Source organism: Salmo salar, chromosome ssa17 (genome assembly GCF_905237065.1).
Source record: "Salmo salar chromosome ssa17, Ssal_v3.1, whole genome shotgun sequence".
Lineage (NCBI taxonomy): Eukaryota > Metazoa > Chordata > Actinopteri > Salmoniformes > Salmonidae > Salmo > Salmo salar.
In genome coordinates, this window is record NC_059458.1 from 72,703,349 (window position 1) to 72,708,014 (window position 4,666).

The 4,666-nt window shown below is 47.5% G+C and overlaps 1 protein-coding gene across 2 annotated transcripts in view; it reads right to left on the reverse strand.

The window, feature by feature from the left end:
• Positions 1–2,742: 2,742 nt before the first annotated feature.
• Positions 2,743–4,666, reverse strand: part of LOC106586287 (potassium voltage-gated channel subfamily C member 2) — a 97,048-nt gene continuing 95,124 nt past the window's right edge. Inside the window, exon 5 of one of the 2 annotated variants that reach the window (XM_045700089.1) lies at positions 2,743–4,345. The gene's annotated coding sequence lies outside the window, so the exon portion shown is untranslated. The other variant, XM_045700088.1, reaches the window with a different exon arrangement.

Here is a 4,666-nt window from a genome sequence, read left to right on the forward strand (position 1 = left end):
AACTGTTATCAGGCGATGAATCATATTTTAACTGGAGGGCCATTATAGCAACACTCATCTCATTGCTGTTTGGGAGAGCTATAACGCTATCATTACTGCTGTAGTGCATCCAGCACTCAGCACACACCACTACAGCAAGCCCCTGTGGTTGTCGACAGAGGCCTCTGTGTCAGTAACTGTAATTGAGAGCATTTTCTGTGGCTTTCTGAGTACAGAACCTGAAACAATGGCTGAAAATGAGACCCACTCTATTCCCTGATTCACTTTGCTCCCTACTCAACTACACCTCTCTCATACCACACTCATTACACTGTGATTATGAGGATTAAAGCACCACTCTGACATTGAGAGCTTCGGTTTGATGATCTAAACTTGTTTCCATTCATCAGATATAAATATATTCGTCAATGAAGGTTGGATTCCAACTGATTCTGACATGTTAATCATAATGGGTTGTGAGCTTATTCCCCATCCCCGCCCTCATCCCAGTCCCCGTCCCCACCCTCATCCCAGTCCCCATCCCTGCCCTCATCCCATTCCCCATCCCAGCCCTCATCCCATTCCCCATCCCCGCCCTCATCCCATTCCCCATCCCCGCCCTCATCCCATTCCCCATCCCAGCCCTCATCCCATTCCCCATCCCCACCCTCATCCCATTCCCCATCCCCGCCCTCATCCCATTCCCCATCCCCGCCCTCATCCCATTCCCCATCCCCGCCCTCATCCCATTCCAGCCCTCATCCCATTCCCCATCCCCGCCCTCATCCCATTCCCCATCCCCGCCCTCATCCCATTCCCCATCCCAGCCCTCATCCCATTCCCCATCCCCACCCTCATCCCATTCCCCATCCCCGCCCTCATCCCATTCCCCATCCCCGCCCTCATCCCATTCCCCATCCCCGCCCTCATCCCATTCCCCATCCCAGCCCTCATCCCAGTCCCCATCCCCTCTCAGTGGTGTGTGTCCCCATCCCCTCTCAGTGGTGTGTGTCCCCATCCCCTCTCAGTGGTGTGTGTCCCCATCCCTGTCCCCGTCCCCTCTTAGCGGTGTTTGTCCCCATCCCCTTTCAGCAGTGTGTGTCCCCATCCCTGTCCCCATCCCCTCTTAGCGGTGTTTGTCCCTGTCCCCTCTCAGCAGTGTGTGTCCCCGTCCCCTCTTAGCGGTGTTTGTCCCCATCCCCTCTCAGCAGTGTTTGTCCCCATCCCCTCTCAGTGGTGTGTGTCCCCATCCCTGTCCCCGTCCCCTCTCAGCGGTGTGTGTCCCCATCCCGTCCCCTCTCAGTAGTGTGTGTCCCCGTCCCCTCTCAGCAGTGTGTGTCCCCGTCCCCTCTCAGTGGTGTGTGTCCCCATCCCCTCTCAGCAGTGTGTGTCCCCGTCCCCTCTCAGCAGTGTTTGTCCCCATCCCCTCTCAGCAGTGTGTGTCCCCATCCCGTCCCCTCTCAGCAGTGTTTGTCCCCATCCCCTCTCAGTGGTGTGTGTCCCCATCCCTGTCCCCATCCCCACTCAGTGGTGTGTGTCCCCATCCCTGTCCCCGTCCCCTCTCAGCGGTGTGTGTCTCCATCCCGTCCCCTCTCAGCAGTGTGTGTCCCCGTCCCCTCTCAGCGGTGTGTGTCCCCATTCCCGTCCCCTCTCAGTGGTGTGTGTGTCCCCATCCCTGTCCCCGTCCCCTCTCAGCAGTGTGTGTCCCCATTCCCGTCCCCTCTCAGTGGTGTGTGTCCCCATCCCTGTCCCCGTCCCCTCTCAGTGGTGTGTGACACAACATCATGTGGAGAACCTGGCACAACTACTCCGCAGAGTTACTAAGACACACAGTATACCACTCAACCAGCACTTATCGTCTGACACCAACACTTCCTTCTCTGTCTTTCTCTTTTTGTCGTTGTTTGTTTTTACGATCAAACCTGCAGACGATCAAAGTCTTTCACTGTAAGTTGCAGTAGTGTCCAGTTCACAGAGACTTTTAGTACAAGTCTTTCACTGTAAGTTGCAGTAGTGCTCAGTTCACAGAGACTTTTAGTACAAGTCTTTCACTGTAGGTTGCAGTAGTGCCCAGTTCACAGAGACTTTTAGTACAAGTCTTTCACTGCAGGTTGCAGTAGTGCCTAATTCACAGACACTTGTCTGTGATGTTTCTCACAGCCCAGGAACAGCGCTCTGATGCTATATACATAGTCACTATTTTGGTATTTAGAAAATGACGGTTGTTTTTTCCCCCTGGCTGTCTAAGGATGTCTCGCGCTCGATCTTAAGGGAGTTGGGTACAGCCCGGGGTGTGTGGAGTTTCTTCCTCTGTAAAACACACTCCTATCCCCAGCTGTTTACATCTCCACCACACACGTTTGCTGTTTCCATGGTGACGGGTGTAAAGATAGTTGAGATGTCTCTGAGTTACCGGCACGGAGGGGCTGATTGCCGCCGGACGCCAGCTGGAGAATTAGAGGCAGCACAGGAGAGAGAACTGGGAAAAGGCATATCATTATCACAACGACGGCTATCATTATCGTTGACGATAGGCCGTAGGAGTACAGGGTGACGCTAGATATCTGAATGAAAATGGATCCTTCTTCAATTCGTCAACAGCGTAAAATGGTGTAGCTTGAACAAAGACAATTACAATACAATTACCTGTGTGAGTCTTATGAAAAGGATGGATCTTAGTTGGATCAGCGTTGCGCTATAGCGCTTCCTCTATCATAGACAGTACTTCTCCTGCATTTGTGTGAAGTAAAGAAACAACAATGGTTTAAAAGTTAAATATGTTTATGTGATTTTCTCACATGGCATTTCATTTTACACATCGCTTTGAACGTGATATATGTTGTCATCCTGTTTTACAATTTGACATGTTTTCTTTTTTTAATAGCATGCATTTCAGAATGCCAACAAATGGCTCCACAAATACAGACTTCAAACTGGAATTGTCCTCACATTAAAAGATACAGAACATGAAGCTGGATCAAGCCCAAGTGACAGTTGCGGACGTAATGGAGAGAAACACAGTGTTGGGCTACCATGACTTTCACAAGTAAACCAAGCACTCCACAAGAGACACAAAATTACATGTTCTGGATTCCAAAAAATAAACACATTTAAATCACTTTTGTCATAGAAGAATAGATACTGATTGGTGCCCCTTGACATTTCAACGAGTTAAGCAGCAATGCACTACACAGAGAGTTGTGTGTGTGTGTGTGTGTGTGTGTGTGTGTGTGTGTGTGTGTGTGTGTGTGTGTGTGTGTGTGTGTGTGTGTGTGTGTGTGTGTGGGGGGGGGTCACAGTATTCCAATCCCCCAATTACTGATGGTCAAAATCAACCCTCACTATCAAGTCAATGGAGGGGTGCTTTAGCATTGTCCTGTTATATAGGCTGTACTAGACCAGTGTATCATTTCTTGTGGCAGGTAGCTAAAATCACAGTGCAAATCGGTGCCTTTCGTTTGGGTGTCATTATTGCAAATTGTATCTGATTGTTGGGGTATGGTGTCCAGGATAACACATCTCTACAGGGTACTTTAAGCTTCCTCGTTCTATGTGTTCAAACTAGCTGGAAGAGTGAAACGGGTTTCTTATAGGTTTTCATTTTTCTGCTTTACAACAGCATGTTGTCTAGATGTTACCCTGGAGTTCAAAACACACGCATGTAAACACACACCACAGCAATGACATGGAATCCACCAAAACGTCTACGGGAAACAAAAGCATTGATGAAACCGTATGTCACATTTATTCAATTTATCCCACGTTATTCTCTCTGTACTGTATATTAAGCAGAATTCAGATATTAATACACTCCATTTTCAGAACACATAGTGCCTCAACTGATGCATCTTAATAACACGTATTGCGAGGAGGGATACCATGGAGAGTGATTGATATGGAGCTCTAAGCATGACCCTTTTACCTGGCTTGCAATCCAAAGGACAGATGAGAGAGAGAGAGGAGCTTCTTGACCCATGTGCTGTATTATGTTATTATTTACAAATACAATATCTAAATAAAGCAGCTAGCCTCGTCTTCCAAGAAGGGTATTTTTTTTTCTCTTGTGACAGTTTTATGCTTCACTCAATATCCATGACATTGAGAATCTGGGAAAAAGACAACTTTCCCTGTCCCATCTATTCCCAGAATTCCAATTGACCTCAGTCTTGGACAGTTCCTGTTTTCCCAGGCAGCGTCATTGGACCTGACGCTTGTCAGTCAACAATCCTTCACCGATGTGAGTGTTCTGGTTGGTTCACATCCTTGAGTGACGCTGTGTGATCCAATAGGATCCACACACCAATAGGTCTTGTTAGTCCACTGATTGGCTGATGACTGCCGTCATTCCAATAGGACACGTAAACGGCTAAACAGAATGTAAAGCAGGTCACATCTCTAAATATCAGAAATGCGTCTCTCTAATGATAATAATCTATAGTCATTATACCAATAACCACATGCAGATTCATGCTATTTTTGTGTTCAGATATTTGCTTCTCATTTACAGTTTATATGTAAAGATGAATATATACAAATTGATGGCATTCTATGAAGTCATGATCGTAAATGCTCAATCAATGCACAGTATTGCAATGGGAGGGGGGGTGATTCAATAATTATTTTTATATAGAAATATGGAAAGCGCTGGTCGTGAGCTTTTCGTTTTAATTAGGAGACAGTTTGTGTG